Below are 19986 nucleotides of genomic sequence, written 5' to 3'. Positions count from 1 at the left end.
ACTGCTGTTCGATTATGTATCAGCCTGCAGGATGTTCAAACTAAAAAAAGGAAGACAAAAAACATTACATATTTTAAAATTATACATAGACATACTAACCTAATAGGATAGAAATTATTATGCATAAGTCATCATATTTAATAAATAAAAAACATGAATACATTCAAATCTACATTTTCTATATATCAGCAAATAAGTGAAGTGAAAAAACACACTTCACACTCTAAAAATATACATTAAAATATTTTAAAAAACGTAATTTTATAAAAACAGTAAACACACTAAAGGAGACCAAGGTGTATATTTTTTTATATATAAAAAAACTTTATCATAATAATATATTAGCGAAAAAATAGGAATGTACAGGGGGGGGGACCTAAGTCGACGGCAGCAGACCTAAGGGAGAGACATGGCCCTACACGAGAACACCCTGACGGCATCCGTCATTGTGCCAGTGAGCGGGGTTATCAGCCCAACAACACCCACCAGCACCACGGATGTCCCCAAACAGGTGTCCTCAATGCAGGAAAGGTGTGATCTTGCAACCCTCGTTCATGCCAGCCGGACTCAAGGTTCCTAGTGTATAAATCCAATATGTTTCACGTTTCCCCAATTTTATACTCAAATCACTGCCTCTTGCGTCAAGGGTTACATGTTCAATACCCTTAAATGAGATGTTTTTTCAATTTGATTGGCAGCAATTGAAAAAATGTCTAGGCACACTGTGATGCAAAACATTATTCTTAATACTCCTCATATGTTCCAAAATGCAGACCTTAAGTGGGCGTTTCGTTTTCCCCACATACCTTTTCCCACACATGCATTCCAATACATATATAACATTCTCTGTTGTGCATGTAATTTTACTTTTAATATCAAAGGATTTATTTTTCTCATCATTCCATACTTTTTGCCTATCACGACTAGCGAATTGGCAAATTTTACATTTGTTGCATGGAAAGAAACCTTTTAATTTTTGTAGCCAGTCCCCATCTTCAATTACTTTCAAATTGCTAGGGACCAAAACAGATTTTAAAGAATTGGCTTTTTTGAAAACCACTTGGGGTTTCTTAGGTAAGGTATCCTTTAATAAGGGGTCAAGGAGCAAGATGTCCCAATGTTTATTTAATATTTTGCGTATCTCATTATCACAGGAATTAAAGCGTGTGATAAACGGTATAAAAACATTTTCAGTGGGGTCACGGGTGGGTTTTTCTTTATATACCAGTAATTCCTTTCTGTCTAAGTTTCTAGCTCTCTCTCTGCATTTGTTGATTAATCGAGTTGGGTCTTTCTTTTCTTTAAATCTTTTATCATAAATATCAGACTGTTCATCATATTTATCAATCGTATTACAGTTCTTTCTAATACGTCTGAACTGTAAGTAGGGGATGTTTGATATCCATTTATTGTAATGGCTACTCTCAAAATGAATAAAGCTGTTACTGTCAACAGACTTCACATGGGTATATGTGGAAATCTCACGTCCATCACACCAATCATTTGTGTCAAGGACTAGATCAAGATATTCAATTCTTGTCGAACTACATTTTGAAGTAAACTTTACGTTATAATTATTGATATTCAATTTCATCACTAACAGTTCAAACGATTCAACATCCCCATCCCACACAATTAGGAGATCGTCTATATATCTCTTATAACATTTAATGTTACAACTGAAGGTCTCATTAATCTCCACATTATTTTCTTCCCACTCCCCAAATAAAGATTTGCGAGGCTGGGTGCGTACGGGGTCCCCATAGCTACCCCCCGTTTTTGCATAAAGAATTTTTGTTGGAACGTGAAGAAATTATTTTCCATAACCAGTTTTAGACAATCTAATAGAAAAGTGCAGAATCCACCATCTATATCTTTCTCTAGATAATACCTCACACCTGCAAACCCCCCTTCATGGGGTATTGAGGTGTAGAGTGCTTCTACATCGACTGTGCACCATAGGTAGCTAGATTCCCATTTAAAATTTTCAAGAAAAAGTAATACCTGAGTGGAATCTCTGAGGTAAGATTTAAGATTCATCACATATTTTCTAATATGTATGTCAACAAATTCCAAGAGAGCTGCTGTCGCTGACCCAATACCCAATACGATGAAGCTTGAGTTAGATCTCTCTCCAAGTAGGGGCCAAAGAAACACCAACGTGTTTCGCTGTGTTGGCTCACAGCTTTATCAAGGTGACACCTTGATAAAGCTGTGAGCCAACACAGCGAAACGCGTTGGTGTTTCTTTGGACCCTACTTGGAGAGAGATCTAACTCAAGCTTCATCAAGAAAATTGTTGACCACCTGCTTTATTTCCTCTGATCCTGTCCTAAAAACCAGCTGTACTGGAACTGTGAGAAGCCTACAAATCCTGAATGCCATTCCAACCAAAGGATACCCCGGGCTGGCTATTATAAAATCTTTTTGCCAACGGGCGGACTTCCAAGGCAATTAACAGGACATATCGATTCAAAACGGCTATATCCACACGGACGTTCCTATGACACCTTATGGACATAAGTTCCTGGATCAGTGCAGGTCCCATCAACTAATATTGGTGACTATACTTATCTCTCCCTAACAGATCTATTGTTATTAATAGATTGTACTAGTTTTTTACTGTTCTGTTTATGATATATTTGTTTATATATGAAATAACTTTTTCATTGTATAATTTTAAATTGATGCAATGCAAGCACTTGAATCTGTATTTTTCTGAGCACCGATTCTCCTTGTTTTGTTGTTTCTTATGTTTTATTTGGGGAACTGACCACCCCCTGAATCGGCTGCTCTATAAGGAACCATACCCATTCAGAGGCGCTCTAATAGATTGACCTAGGTCAGTCTCTTGTTTAGGAATCTCATTTTGCAATGTAATTGATTGCAGCTTTAAAACATTGACAGATGACATATATGTGAGAAGATACACTGTAGGCTACATCGATAAATAGATATATTTAGAGAAAGGTGTCTGTTTATTAATTAAGTTATTTGTATTTATTTCTCCTGACAAACCCATTAATATAGCCATATTTAACAGTTATAAATAGAAGTATAATGGATTTTATATCGTCACTGAATTTGCTATACAGTATATCCACAGTAAATCTTTTCTTTTTTTTTTTTTATTGTCCTGGAGACGCAGGTTACTCATTTTCAATTTGCATTATGTATATATTTAGTATTTGCCATTTCCCACAAAGGAAATTTAATAAGTAAAATGAATAGCTGATGCCTTGATTCTCCGAATTTAAACCCATTTGCTATAGACTCTGCTTACAAGGAGCTAATTCTTTTATGGCCGTGCATTTGTGCATTAGCAAAACGATCTTAATTGGCCTTCTTTAACAAAGCCAGAGAAACATTGGAAAAACTTTACTGACGTTCTTAATTAATAAAACTTTCACTATTTGTAATGCTTGCTACATCAGATTGACAAATCCAGTTATCATGCTTGAGTCTATTATCTTGTATAAAGAGTCTATTCATACTAGTGTCAGGGACTGTGTATAATACTGACAATCACAGACCATTAAAGGAAGCTTTCATTGAGAACTGTATAGAAATGCAATGTGTCTCTGTCTTGCTATGTCTGAAATCATAGAAGCTGTTGTATATTATGGAATGAGATGCGTACTAACGAGATTAGGCACTAAGGATTAGCGGCAGTGTATTTATGTGTGTGTGTGTGTGTGTGTGTGTGTGTAATTTCATGGACACTACCCGGCATTCGTATGGTATCTTGCAGGTGTCCATTGAATAGTCAGATAATCGAGGGCTTTAGAGGGAGCGTAACAATTTGTCTTTGGGAAATGTTTTTATGTGAATAATTGTGCCTGAATTACAACTGGATGAGAAATGTTAATTTCTCCGCATTAAAGGGTCTATTTTGTAGCCTTCAAATATCTTCTTCAATAATAGGAAACAGCGGCTGAAATTAAATGTAAATCTTCAACAGATTTACATGTTCCATGTCATTATGAGAATCCTGGCAGTCTCATCGATCAATGATCATAATGCTCAGGGAACCGATATACAGTTTTTGTTACTGTAGGATACTTTACTGAAAAAAATTGACAGTATAAATCAAAATGAAAAACACATTGGACGAAGGGTCTGTTTACTAAGCCTTGATGAGACAGAAAATGGACAGAGATAAAGTAATAGCAAATCCTAGCTGTTGTGTTTTTAAACACAGCCATGGCAGTTAGGAGCAGTGACATCACAAGGGGGTTTGGGCTGCACCCAGGAGTCTCTCACCAAGGGGTGACAATAAAGTGCTAGCTTCAACTCAGTGATAGGAGCTGGGTGCCACATTACATGCAGCGTCTGGCTACTGTCACTGTGTAGGATCCAGCATTGCAAATGACTCTGTATCACCTGTACATATGGATGCAATACAACTTTAAACAAGATCTGCCAGAGCTAACATTCATCTCTGCATCAGCCCCTATGCACACTCTACATACCTACTTAGAGTTGGCAGTAGAATTTTGTATGGTGCACATTTGAGGGGGGAGGTGTCATGCTCCACCCAGAGGACATCTCTAGTTCCATATATGGGCGTATATGTGCTTAAATGCTTATTACTGCTTCGCACGAAAAAGCCTGTCAGGGACTCAAAGCAGTTAGCAAGCTCTACTGTCGGGGCTTGTTGATGTATTGTATTTTACAGCTGGTTTTCTGATTTATTTATTTCCCCCATAAATGGAACAGCTGCATAATATGGGTTAGGTGTAATAAGGTGCAAGACGCTCATCGTCTGCTGATCCGCTCTGCCAGTCCCTCCATTGGTTGCCTGTATCTTACCGTATTCAATATAAAACACTTCTACTCGCATATAAAGCTATTAACCACACTGCACCAGCATATATCTCTTTACTTATCACGAAATATCTCCCATCTCAACCACTCCGCTCTGCACAAGATCTGCGTCTCTCTTCTGCACGGATCACTAGCTCCCATTCACTATTACAGGACTTTAATTGGGCTGCTCCCACCCTATGGAATACCCTTCCACGCACAATAAGACTCTCCACTAGCCTCCAGACTTTCAAGTGTTTCCTGAAAACTCACCTCTTCAGGCAAGCCTATCATATTTATATACCGCACGCATAACCCTCTGAGGCACTTATGTATTATATAGCTTCCCTTCTGGACCCACAAGCAATGTTATTACTGGTGCCTGTCCTTGTGTTTCCCTCCTACGTCCCTATAGATTGTAAGCTTGCAGCAGGGCCCTCCTACCTCCAACTCTGTCTGTTGTTACCCAGTTTTTTTTATCACTGTCTACAATTCTAAAGCGCAACGTAATCTGCTACTATAAATAAATAAATAAATGCAGGTCCGCCATATTTGGAGCCATAGCGCCCGCGTATAAAGTCACACAGCTTCAGCCCTCCCCCAAAGTGTTCTCCCACATACTGTAACACCACATTGCTGCCCTCGCAATGGCCTGTTGCCACCCCCCATCAATACTTAAACTGCGGTCACAGCAGGAGCACAGTTTAAGTGCTTTTGCATGCACCGGAATGCCCAGATCACTGGAAATCACCCAAGACCAAGTTTTGGAGATCAGCAATGGGGTCTGAATCAGGCCCCATGTCAGGAAAGACACATTGCACAGGTCGGCACCTCGAACTGCAGCCAGGAATATACAGGATTCCAACCCCTAACAGAACCACAAGTGTGTACAGCTCCAAGGCGCTGTTCCTTTCAAATCTGCTTTTGGGTCTCTTACCCCTTGTTTGGCACCACTGGATCTCAGAGAGATAGAAAGTGAAGATATTCAATGATATCTGATAGTATTTCCAGTTCTAAACCACACTATCAATCTGTGACTCCAACATAACTCCCCTAAATACAATGAGATGCGCTCACGTAACGGTTTCTTTGGTAATTCCTATATGGACATCTTATGTAAAACTACATTCACCAGAAAATTCTGTCACATGTTCACCAAAAAGTTTACTATTTTATTGATCCATGCTGAATTAGCCCCATGCTGTACTAAATAAAATAAACGATCCCCCAGGTAAAGAAGGATGATATGGTCCTGAAATTGTGGCCTGCCATGATAGGTACCGGCATAGAAAGCTGAAAAGATGGAGCCTAAGTCCCCTTATGTGATGGTACATAAAGGTTTATTTCATTTTGATCAATATTGTCTGTGTGCGCAGAGGAGAAATAAATGTATATAGTGCAATATATAAAATACAGGTTTTATTAGTCCCCAAAACTCAGTCTTCACAAAATAAAACCACAGGGAATGGCTGATTGCACTTAATACCAGATCCCTGGTATAATGCTCCTTGTACAGAAAACGCTGATCACGATGAACCCAGCAGTCAGACAGGTTGGATATTTTAGGAGTGAACAACCTATCACCACACTGATGCCTATTGTCTGGCATACCCAACGTTTTTTTTTTAATACTGTGTAATAGCCCCGTCATTTGGGCATATCTACATTCTTAGTAGATTGTATACAGAGTTGTTCATGATTGGCCGATGAAAAACACAGTCTCCTTTTAAGTCCACCTAGTTAGCCACATATACTGAACAGCTACAAGCATTAGTTTTATGTGGCGCCCTGGAGCTTTTTGATTGGCAGACGAAGAGAACTCGGTTTGGACTGTGTAACTTGCAGTTTCCATTCAGGTCTGAATCCAGTTTCCTGGTTTTACTCCAACCTAATGTGTAAAACAAATAAAAACATTGGTTATTTATCACTTAGATCTTCCATGCTTCCAAAATATTGATTGACTAAAATTTGGGCCATAAATATCTCCAGTCTCAATTCATACCAATCCCCACCTTTAGAAATATACTGAGCGGGACTCCTGTCCACCTCAAAGCAGCCTGCTCCCGAGTCCCACTAAGGGTGCATGACATACTGTAGCTGAATGGAGGTGTGGCTTCATGGGGATGATGCTCCTGTAAACCATGCCTCCCACTGACATCATTGTGAGGGCATGGCCAGTGCTCTGTCCCTCTGCCTCTGTGAATCAGGACTGTCCCCCAAAAATCATGACAATTGGGAGGTATGTAAATTTAATGTATCCTTTATAAATATCATAGTCTCCCCTACGATAAATTGGCTCTCTGGTGTCAACAATATCTTATTATTAGCCATAATTATGGCATGCAACAAATTGGATTCCTCTGCACTAGTACTCTAAGGGAAGATTGAAAGTGAGAATAAAGCACACTGAAATAAATAATTATAAAACTGTTAACTTTATATTTTTAATATAGATTGGTAATATGTGCGCACACACACATATATTTATATTGATTATATGTATTTAGACATGAGTGAACTCATAGATAATTTATAGGTGAACACCATTGGGTGAAATGTAGAGAATTAGAAATTGAGGGATTTGGTAAGAAGTCTCCAGTAGCAATCATTTACACTGCAAAATCAAATTGGTTTTGCCGTATAAATGGATGCCGCTTTAAAAAAACTTACGATTTCTTACCAAATCTCTCACTTTCTGATTCTCTCTTCCTATTAAATTTCCCCCACTATGTCCAAATATAAAAGTTTCTACATTATTCAATTACTGACCACAGTGGCATAAGTTTGTCCCAGTTGCCCAGAGGCAAGATAAATATTGGTGCCCCCAAAAATCTCAATCAGTAATGTGTCTGTCTCCAGTAAGACAGGTCATGGGTTCTAATACATGGCTCGATATTGATGGTTTTCAATTAATTGACTCAAACTGGCAGGGAAGGAGAGTTGCCCTGTGTCACACGCAGCCGCGACGGAGCGCGGCGGGTACAGTACTCACCCGTCCGCGCCCGCCGCCGGCTAGCGTGTGCAGGCTCCACTCTGAGGCGGGCAGGTGGGGGCAGCGCTGGGTAGAGGCGGCAGCGACGGAGCATCAGGTAGCAGCGTCCTTGACGATTGCGGCGCCGGGAGGCCGGCGGCGCCATCTTGAGTAAGGGCAGGTAGCGGATTGGGCCAGAGTAGAGAGTTCCTCCTCATCCTGCACGGACAGCCAATGGCAGCCACTCCCTGGGGATATAGTGGAGCTGCCCAGGCTGATCCGTGTCAGTGCAATGAGTCTTCTGAGTCGTTCACAACTCCGAGCTGACTCCTGGATCCTGGTTCTCTCTCCTGACTCTGGTGCCTTGCTCCCTGCACCTTATCCAAGGAAGGTTTTCTCCTGACACCAATGCTGCAAGCGCTATCTAGTGCTGGTCCCTGCTTGTTCCAGAATTCCCTTTCTTCATCATCCATCCATTCCATCCTCTTCCAGTCTTCCGGATCCATTTCTTCCATCATCAAATCAACCTCTTCCTGCATCTTCTTCTATGTACTCTGGCTCACATAAAGACTGGTTCCAGAATTACCACTGGCAGTATATTGTGCTGGACTTATTGATTTATTCTTTTGCCACTTAAAGAAGTATTTAAGTGAACTTATTATTTATGAAATCAGTTATTAAACCTGCACGTTTCAATCCTACTCGCCCTGGTCCGTCTCCAGCTTCTGTGCACCACACGACTCCATCCAGCCCTTCTGCCGTGACAGTTTGCACTGACCCGATGGAATCGGGTGAAGCACAGGCTTCCATGACGGATGTTCTTCAAGGCATCATGGCTCGCCTGGAACAAGTAGAAACCACCCAGCGTCAAGTGGCTCACTTCCTCCAGTCCTTGTCACCACCTCAGGCGGCTCCCTCTGCTTCGGCCGCACCCACTGCTGGAGTCTCTGCCCCTCCTGCTCCTGCGAGTCCATCTGTTCCTCACCATCTACAGCTGTCGACACCCAGTAAATATGACGGGTCTCCGAGAGGATGTCGAGGATTCCTAAATCAATGTGACGTGCATTTTACCCTCCAGCCTTCCAATTTCCCTTCGCCCAAAACCCGGGTGGCCTACATCGTATCCCTACTGGCTGGTCCAGCCCTGGAGTGGGTGTCCCCCCTCTGGGAGCGTGCGGACCCTCTTCTCAATAATTATGAAGAGTTTGTGGCCTCCTTCCGTCGTATATTCGACGAGCCCGGCAGAGTGTCCTCTGCAGCCACGGAGATCCTGAGGATTCGTCAAGGCAGTCGCCCAGTGGGACAATATGTCGTACAGTTCCAAACCCTGGCGTCCGAACTTCGATGGAACGAAGAGGCTCTCGTATCTGCCTTCTGGAACGGTCTGGCTGGGCGCATCAAAGACGAGTTAGCAACTCGCGATCCTCCTTCCACCCTGGCAGAACTCATCTCCCTATGTACCAAAGTCGACCTGCGACTCCAAGAACGCCAACTTGAGAGGAATCGTTCTGATCGCCTTCGTCCTCGTTTCTCTCCCAATGTTGCTCCGGGTCCCAAGGCAATTCCTTCGCCTGCTGCACCAGCTGATGAACCCATGCAAATCAATCGTTCCCGCCTGTCCCTCGAGGAGAAGTTCCGAAGACGGCGAGAGAATTTGTGTATGTACTGTGGCTCATCTGCTCACCTATTGGCTGCCTGCCCACTGCGGCCGGGAAACGACCGCTCCTAATCCCCCCGAGGGAGGTCCGATTAGGAGTATTGTTTCCATCTCCCTCTTCTACTGACTCTACTATTCCAGTGACTCTTGTGTGTCCCCAAGGCGAGAGAAGACTTCAGGCCTTATTGGATTCTGGAGCAGCGGGGAACTTCCTTTCTTCTTCTTTTGTCAACCAGCATGCCCTGCCTGTGCAACCTCTGGATCATTCGCTGGTCCTCACGGCTGTGGATGGGAGTCGAATTCGGAGTGGACAAATCACTCATCAAACCATTCCGCTGAAGTTGCTCATCGGAGCCTTACATCAAGAGACCATTCAATTCTTCATTCTTCCACAATCTTCTCATCAAATGGTCCTGGGTCTTCCCTGGCTCTCCAAACATAATCCACAAATTGACTGGACCACTATGGAGATCAAGGCCTGGGGAACAGTCTGCCAGTCTACTTGCATTCCTCAGATCCTTCCGGTCTACCAGACCCATCCACAATGTGAGGATAACTGCTCTTCATCTTCTTCAGCTCCACCCTTGTCTATACCCGTACCGTATCGTCCATTTACAGATGTCTTCAGTAAAGGAGGTGCTGACACTTTACCTCCCCACCGGCCTTGGGACTGCCCAATAGAATTGATGGCTGGGAAATTTCCTCCTCGTGGCCGCATCTATCCTCTGTCGCTACCCGAGACTGAGGCCATGTCCTTGTACATCCAAGAGAACTTAAACAAGGGGTTCATCCGACCTTCTACCTCTCCGGCCGGGGCTGGGTTTTTCTTTGTGAAAAAGAAAGATGGCGGTCTTCGGCCTTGTATCGACTATAGAGGTCTGAACGACATCACTATAAAGAATCGCTATCCCTTACCCCTTATCACAGAACTGTTTGATAAGATCAGAGGAGCGACTGTCTTCACCAAATTGGACCTACGAGGGGCTTACAACTTGATACGAATCCGTTCCGGTGACGAGTGGAAGACGGCTTTTAATACAAGAGACGGTCACTATGAATATCTGGTGATGCCCTTCGGCCTTTGCAACGCCCCTGCCGTCTTCCAACAGTTCGTGAATGATATCTTCCGGGACTTGCTGTACCATTCCATTGTAGTCTATCTAGACGATATACTCATCTTCTCCTCCAATCTTCAACATCACAGACAGACCGTGTCCGAGGTGCTACGACGTCTTCGTCAAAATCAACTATTCTGTAAGTTGGAAAAATGCGTTTTTGAAGTCACCTCCATTCCATTCTTAGGCCACATTCTCTCTGCTACTGGTATCGAGATGGATCCAGAGAAGGTGAGAGCGATCCAAGACTGGGCACCTCCCACGACACTCAAGGGAATTCAGAGATTTTTAGGATTCTCAAATTATTACCGGCGATTCATCCGGAACTTCTCTACCATCGCTGCTCCCCTCACAGCTCTTACCCACAAAGGAGTTGATCCAAGTCAATGGCCGCCAGAAGCATTCTCAGCCTTCCAACAGTTAAAGAGGGCGTTTATGACGGCACCCATTCTCCTCCAACCAGATCTCGACAAGCCCTTCATCCTCGAGGTGGACGCATCCTCGGAAGGTATTGGGGCCATCTTGTCACAAAAAGGAGAGGATCAAGAATTACATCCTTGTGCCTTCCTCTCCAAAAAATTCCTTCCGGCAGAGAAGAATTACCCCATTGGGGAACAAGAGTTACTTGCTGTCAAAACTGCGTTAGAGGAGTGGCGATACCTTCTGGAGGGTGCGCGGCATAAGATCACCGTGTATTCAGATCACAAGAATTTGTCCTTTCTCAAACAAGTTCAATGCCTCACTGCTCGTCAAGCCCGATGGGCTATGTTTTTCGAACGTTTTAATTTTCAAATTAAATTTCGACCTGGCACCACTAATATTAAAGCTGACGCCCTATCCCGTTCCTTTGAAACGACTTCTGATATAGAGATTCTTCCTCGTCCAATCCTTGATCCAGTGGTTTTCGCTCAAGTGTCCGTACAGCCAATTCCTCCTCCAGGCAAGACGTTTGTTCCTCTCGAACTGCGAAAAAAAATATTATCATGGGCACATTCCTCCCGTTTCGCAGGTCACGCAGGAATACAGAAGACCTTGATGTTCCTGTCACGTTCTTATTGGTGGCCAACCATTCGTCACGACGTCACCAACTTCATCGCGTCTTGTGTAAAATGTGCTCAGCATAAGGTGCCCAGAACAACTCCTGTTGGTCCTCTCCGTCCTCTGGCCATTCCCACAGAACCATGGACTCATCTATCTATGGACTTCATTTGCGAGTTGCCTCCTTCCAAAGGTCATACAGCAATCTGGGTAGTGGTTGACCGATTCTCAAAAATGGTCCATTTCGTCCCACTAAAAGGTCTTCCCTCGGCTCCAGTACTGGCTCAGCTATTCATTTCCACCATTTTTAAATTACATGGTCTGCCCAAAGAAATTGTGTCTGATCGCGGAGTACAGTTCGTGGCGAAATTCTGGAGAGCTCTCTGTGCCACGGTAAAGGTTAACCTCAAGTTTTCTACTGCCTTTCATCCCCAGACCAACGGCCAGACGGAACGGGTGAATCAGGACTTGGAGGCCTTTATTCGATTGTTCATCTCGTCCTCTCAAGATGACTGGGTAGATCTCCTCCCGTGGGCAGAATTTATGCATAACAACTCCTATCACTCTTCCTCCGGAACCACGCCCTTCTTTACCGTATTTGGTAAACATCCACGATCTCCAGACTTCTCAGAATTACCCTCTTCTGAAGTCCCTGCAGCGACCACTTCCCTCCAACGCTTTGCGAAGATTTGGTCGGATGTCCACACCGCTCTCCTTAAATCTTCTGCTCGATACAAGAGAATGGCGGACAGGAAAAGAAGAGCAGCGCCCAGATTAAAACTCGGGGATCGGGTATGGCTATCTACCCGTCATATACGCCTCCGTCTGCCTTCTATGAAACTGGCTCCCCGGTACATTGGGCCATATGCTATCACCCAAGTCATTAATCCAGTCGCTTATAGACTTCAACTTCCTCCTTCCCTAAGGATCTCGAATTCCTTTCATGTGTCCCTCCTCAAGCCTTTGAGATTGAACTCTTATCAGAAGAAGGTTCCCAAACCACCCAAGATTAACTCCGAGAGTGGGATCGAATTTGAAGTAAGACGTATCATAGACTCTCGTCACCGCAATGCTCGTACTCAGTATCTGGTGGAGTGGGTCGGTTTCGGTCCTGAAGAGAACTCTTGGGTGGACTCCGTTGATTTGCATGCTCCAAAGCTGATTAAGCAATTTCTGCAGCGAAATCCTCACAAGGCCCATAGGCGTCCTGGGGCCACCCTGAAAAGGGGGGGTACTGTCACACGCAGCCGCGACGGAGCGCGGCGGGTACAGTACTCACCCGTCCGCGCCCGCCGCCGGCTAGCGTGTGCAGGCTCCACTCTGAGGCGGGCAGGTGGGGGCAGCGCTGGGTAGAGGCGGCAGCGACGGAGCATCAGGTAGCAGCGTCCTTGACGATTGCGGCGCCGGGAGGCCGGCGGCGCCATCTTGAGTAAGGGCAGGTAGCGGATTGGGCCAGAGTAGAGAGTTCCTCCTCATCCTGCACGGACAGCCAATGGCAGCCACTCCCTGGGGATATAGTGGAGCTGCCCAGGCTGATCCGTGTCAGTGCAATGAGTCTTCTGAGTCGTTCACAACTCCGAGCTGACTCCTGGATCCTGGTTCTCTCTCCTGACTCTGGTGCCTTGCTCCCTGCACCTTATCCAAGGAAGGTTTTCTCCTGACACCAATGCTGCAAGCGCTATCTAGTGCTGGTCCCTGCTTGTTCCAGAATTCCCTTTCTTCATCATCCATCCATTCCATCCTCTTCCAGTCTTCCGGATCCATTTCTTCCATCATCAAATCAACCTCTTCCTGCATCTTCTTCTATGTACTCTGGCTCACCTAAAGACTGGTTCCAGAATTACCACTGGCAGTATATTGTGCTGGACTTATTGATTTATTCTTTTGCCACTTAAAGAAGTATTTAAGTGAACTTATTATTTATGAAATCAGTTATTAAACCTGCACGTTTCAATCCTACTCGCCCTGGTCCGTCTCCAGCTTCTGTGCACCACACGACTCCATCCAGCCCTTCTGCCGTGACACCCTGTTGGGAGCAGGAGCCCAGCAGCAGATGACTCCATTGCCTTCCAGAGTAATGCCTTTGACTGACCTCCCTGATGGATAAATTTACTAAAACTTCTAAAAATAAAAAAAGAATTGATGTTGCCAACACCAACCAATCAGATTCTATCATTTTCTAGGATGCAATAGAGAAATAATACCAACCAATCAGATTCTATCATTTTCTAGGATGCAATAGAGAAATAATAGACAGAATCTGGTTGCTATGGGAAACATCCTCTCTTATCCCCTAATGATTCGGATAACGTTACCTTGTCCATGATGGAACGTTATGCAGTAATTCCTGAACAGCCGCAGTAATTGAGGGAACTCCACTCATGTCATTCATTTCGTACAGGAACGTTCTTGCTGCCTCCGCTCCCTCACTTGTATTGCTGGTATATTGCAGCTCTGATGTGTGTATTTAGGACATGAGTGTTTTGATTGGCACTGCCCACAATCTGACCCAGCTTGCTGTACACCTGCTATACCGGTTCACAGTATACGAGCTGTTGATTTGACATGAAGCAGGTGTAACCGGTGTAACAATCGGGTGTGGTATAGCGTACCGACAGTCGGGATCCCAACAGTCATTAGCCCGATGTCGGGATCCCGACTGCCCAGACTCAGACAGCATGGTGAGCGCCACAAAGCCCCTTGTGGGCTCGCTGCGTTCGCCATGCTGCGGGCACGGTGGCTCGCTACGCTCGCCACCTATTCTATTCTCCCTCTATGGGGGGACCCCCACGAGGGAGAATAGCAGATGACCGTCAGGCACCCGTCCGTCGGAGTTTTGACAGTCAGGATCCCGACGTCGGGTAAATGACTGTCAGGATCCCGACTATCTGGACCGCGTCCGGCACCCTAACAATCACTAGAGAGTGATTACAAGAGTGGAATTTCCAAACTTACTCTTGTAATCATTTGTTATTGTTTTAGTTATTGGGTGAAAACTACGGGATAGTACGAACTAGAGGCAGCAGTGCGCCAAGTAAGGGTCATATCCTATATTTCTTTTTTTTTAATACTGTTAAATCACTAGAGAGTAACTATTTTTAGCAGTTAATTAGATAAACTATACTTTCCTGAATGAGAACTATAAACAGTGGCAAGAGCTCAAACCTCAACTTAATGGAAACAATACAAATAGCGTTGTGTGGTATGATCAATCTGCATCCCGATTTATGACAATGATCCCCAAACCTGTCAGGGAAATGTCTATATATTGTTCCATAGTGGCTGGCACTGCAAACCACAAGCACCAGCCTACAGATAGAGCAGCTCTCAATGGAGCTGCTCCTCATGATAGAATCGCCAATCGTCACCTCGCACCAGCCAACAGAAGGGGACATGCACATACGAGATGCGCACGTGTAACAATGTTCTCCATGGCTATCCCAGCCATGGAGAACATTGTTACACGTGCGCATCTCGTATGCTGCTCCCAGCACCGGAGCAGCAGCAGCAGGGACGGGGAGAGGTTGGGCTGTGTCCCCCACGGGACACAGCTTCTCCTGGCGCAGGGATCAGCTGTCTGATCCCTGTGATAACAGTGCGGGCAGCGGTGGAGAGGGACAGCGTTGGGATCAAGGCACCGATCCCAGCGCTGCCAGTGCGTCGGAAAGAGGGGAATCGGCGATGGACAGAGTGGGGCTTTGGATTTGGCGCCACTGCGGCCGCCAATCCAAAGTGCCGCTCACGGCGGTTTGAATCTCCCGCCATTCGGGAGCCAATCAGGGCTCCTGAATCCGGAGCCAATGGCAGATGGCCGCGGCAAGCCCATCAGCGCTTGCCGCACTGTCCTCGGCCCCGCCTCCGGCATCTGATGTCAGACGTTGCCGGAAGGCGAAGGAGGACGATCCCACGCCGGCGGAGCGCAGGAGCACCCCGGCAGAAGAAAGAACACGGCGGCAAAGAGAAGGACCCCGTTGGCCGCGACAGACAAAGGAGGACGCCGGGATCAAGCAAGAAGATCTCCGGCATAATCTGGCTGCAGAGAGGAAGAGGGGCCGCCGCTGGTCAGGACAGGCCAGTGGCAGAAGAAGGAAGATGGCGGCCCCTCCCAGCATCAGGTAAGCGGCCCCAGCGCAACCGCAGCGCCTCCGGCCCACCCCTGCATCTCCCTGTGACCGGCACTAGTGCGCAAGTGCGAGCTCTGCGTAGACAGGATGCGGGCCGGAGCACCGCTGCTTCCCGCTGAGCAGAATGGGCCGGTCATGCAGACAAGGCTGGCACCCCTGTCTCGCTGCTGATGCTCGCCGCAGCCAAGCCGATGACACGCCGCGGCCACGCTTATGACCCACCGCGGCCGTGCTGGATACCGCGCATTACTGGATGGTATGTAGAATGAGGTGGGCGGGCATCGGGAAGCCACTATGGGCAGCTATGTCTATCCCAACTGAAGTGCGCCCGGCGTATAAGATGACCCTCCCACTTGGAGGCATGTTTTTCAGGGGAAAAAAGTCGTCTTATACGCCAGCAAATACGGTATGTTGGATTGTTCTTTGATGTTTCAATAAATTCTACACGCTGAAATCTCTGAGTGACGCCCATTGCCTTCTATAGCAATCCTGGACTGTATTTGGGTGCTAATCCTGGGATGGCACCAGAGAAAGTAAAGACTCAATTATATATGGAGTGCCACATTTTCTATGGATATATATATATATATATATATATATATATATATATATATATATATATATATATATATATATATATATATATATATGGACAGCGGACTGGCACTTGGTACAACAAGAGTTAATTCAGATGAGGTGCCTTCCAGAAGTTAACTATAGCAGCGTATCTCCAGGTACAAGGAAGCGGAGTTCCGAACAAAAGAAGACAGAAGGCGGCACTCTCAAACAACGTGGTGAGCTGTATTCAAATCATAACAAACGTGTAAAACAGAGTCAGCTTGTAAGTGTCGACAAGTTTCGAGGCATTGCGCCCCTTCCTCAGGACAACTGACCAGGCTAAGAAACAAACGTGCAGTGCAGAACTAACAAGAATACATATTACTAGTGCCTTTATATATAGGCACTAGTAATATGTATTCTTGTTAGTTCTGCACTGCACGTTTGTTTCTTAGCCTGGTCAGTTGTCCTGAGGAAGGGGCGCAATGCCTCGAAACTTGTCGACACTTACAAGCTGACTCTGTTTTACACGTTTGTTATGATTTGAATACAGTTCACCACGTTGTTTGAGAGTGCCGCCTTCTGTCTTCTTTTGTTTGGAACTCCGCTTCCTTGTACCTGGAGATACGCTGCTATATATATATATATATATATATATATATATATATATATATATATATATATATATATATATATACTGTATATATATACAAACGAATTGATCCAGGTAAATGGAAAAACAGGAGGCGGCACTCAACGTGTAAAAAGGTATATTAAATCACATCAAAACATAGTGAGAAAAATCAATCACTCAGCCTGTACGTCAACGATTTCGGAGCTGGCGCTCCTTCATCAGGACAGCTGATGAGTGCAAAATGACAGCATAGCAAAAATCGTGCAGAAACAAACAAGTCTAGCAAAAGTTACACAGTTTAAATAACAAGAGGTGCACTTACGTGATTGTTGCGCCGCACTGAGCCCGGGGACCGGCATCCGGCGGGGGGAGCCACGTGACTTCCAGCGTCAGCATGGTTGTCAGGGCAACCCGCTGGCGTCTCCTCCGGCTCTCAGACGGCGGCTGTGGAGGATCAATAGGGAATGCACGTTGCTTATCAGCATACGGATGCATTCAAAAAGTGCAATCTGCGTGGATGTATAAAAAAGGGAGAAATAATGGAAAAATTTAAAAACAGGGAATGGCAAAAAGCGTATGATGGACAATGGGGAAGTGGTGCCGTTATTTGCAGCGCAACAATCAGCATATGTGTTACTCATGTTGACATTATACATGTCGACAAATATCACAATACAGTGCATTTATAAATATACAAGACAATGGAGCATATTTATACTAGCGGACCACTATAACCACTGTAGGTGGATATCACCAAAAAAGTCATATAGATTTTCCGGGGACTTATTATTCTATCCTAGCTGTCGTTTAATGCAATATTTTTAAAAATATGATTTTGTATTTATTTTATATATAGATAGAGCTTTTAAGGTATATAACCATTTTACAATATAGCTCCTTTATAACAAGAAAAATTAAACATTTTTGTCACCGCCATACAATATTAGAATATTTTTAATTTAATACTTTAACATTTTATTTATAATTAAGGATTTAGAGATGGACTAAATTTTGAAACAAATTACAAAAAGATGTTAAGAGATGTTTTTTCGTTTAGGCCATGAGGTGCTGCAGTGTCAAGAACATGAATCCAATATGTTTCGCGTTGTAACAAACGCTTATGTCTGTCTCCCCCACGTATTGGCATGGGGACATGTTCTATAATTTGGTAGCGTAAGCTCGCTAGCGTATGTTGATGGGCCTTGAAAGATCTACCAAGCTTCGCACAGTCCTCCTTGATGCCCAGCTTCAATAGAGGCCGTAACATTCGCGATATTCTAGTCAAAACAAATCTTACTCCATCTTTGCCCAGTGGTACACAAAGCAAAGCACCAGGGTGCTATAGATGCCCTACTTGCACGGCTTGCCGATATTTAGATACAGGATCTTCATTTAAACACCCAAGATCTGGCCATAAATATTCTATAAAACAAGTAGTCACATGCACTACCCCATATGTGATATACATCATCAAATGCATATGTGGGCTCTACTATGTCGGCCAGACTAGCCGTCCCTTCAAAGAAAGGGCAGCGGCGCACCGGTCAGCCATAAAGAATTGCTTAGCTGGCAAAGACATCGACCAACCGGTCGCCCGCCATTTCAAGGCCCATCAACATACGCTAGCGAGCTTACGCTACCAAATTATAGAACATGTCCCCATGCCAATACGTGGGGGAGACAGACATAAGCATTTGTTACAACGTGAAACATATTGGATTCATGTTCTTGACACTGCAGCACCTCATGGCCTAAACGAAAAAACATCTCTTAACATCTTTTTGTAATTTGTTTCAAAATTTAGTCCATCTCTAAATCCTTAATTATAAATATAATGTTAAAGTATTAAATTAAAAATATTCTAATATTGTATGGCGGTGACAAAAATGTTTCATTTTTCTTGTTATAAAGGAGCTATATTGTAAAATGGTTATATATACCTTAAAAGCTCTATCTATATATAAAAAAAATACAAAATCATATTTTTAAAAATATTGCATTAAACGACAGCTAGGATAGAATAATAAGTCCCCGGAAAATCTATATGACTTTTTTGGTGATATCCACCTACAGTGGTTATAGTGGTCCGCTAGTATAAATATGCTCCATTGTCTTGTATATTTATAAATGCACTGTATTGTGATATTTGTCGACATGTATAATGTCAACATGAGTAACACATATGCTGATTGTTGCGCTGCAAATAACGGTACCACTTCCCCATTGTCCATCATACGCTTTTTGCCATTCCCTGTTTTTAAATTTTTCCATTATTTCTCCCTTTTTCATACATCCACGCAGATTGCACTTTTTGAATGCATCCGTATGCTGATAAGCAACGTGCATTCCCTATTGATCCTCCACAGCCGCCGTCTGAGAGCCGGAGGAGACGCCAGCGGGTTGCCCTGACAACCATGCTGACGCTGGAAGTCACGTGGCTCCCCCCGCCGGATGCCGGTCCCCGGGCTCAGTGCGGCGCAACAATCACGTAAGTGCACCTCTTGTTATTTAAACTGTGTAACTTTTGCTAGACTTGTTTGTTTCTGCACGATTTTTGCTATGCTGTCATTTTGCACTCATCAGCTGTCCTGATGAAGGAGCGCCAGCTTCGAAACCGTTGACGTACAGGCTGAGTGATTGATTTTTCTCACTATGTTTTGATGTGATTTAATATACCTTTTTACACGTTGAGTGCCGCCTCCTGTTTTTCCATTTACCTGGATCAATTCGTTTGTATATAATACCTTGTGGAAGGCACCTCCACCATCTCCCTCATTAGTCCAAGTGCCGGTCCCCATCGCCACGTATGTATTTGGATTCCACGCCAGGAACCCTAAGCGACAAGGCACAGGACACCACCCCGTTGTTGATTTTTGCCAGATTGAACACGGCAGAATACTAACAGAACTGGTGTAAGGATACACACACTGTTCCCTACAACATGGAATCAGGCAACACCAGACCGGGTCCCTTTACCTTCCTGGACCTACAACAACATCTAAATGAAACATTATCTCTGTCTACAGACCAGGTACAAGCCATCCTATTCGATGAGGTCGACACGGGAGCTACGTCAACTGATAC

This window comes from Crinia signifera, chromosome 5 (assembly GCF_055691185.1).
Source record: "Crinia signifera chromosome 5, ASM5569118v1, whole genome shotgun sequence".
Lineage (NCBI taxonomy): Eukaryota > Metazoa > Chordata > Amphibia > Anura > Myobatrachidae > Crinia > Crinia signifera.
Note: the sequence above shows the minus strand (reverse complement) of the source record.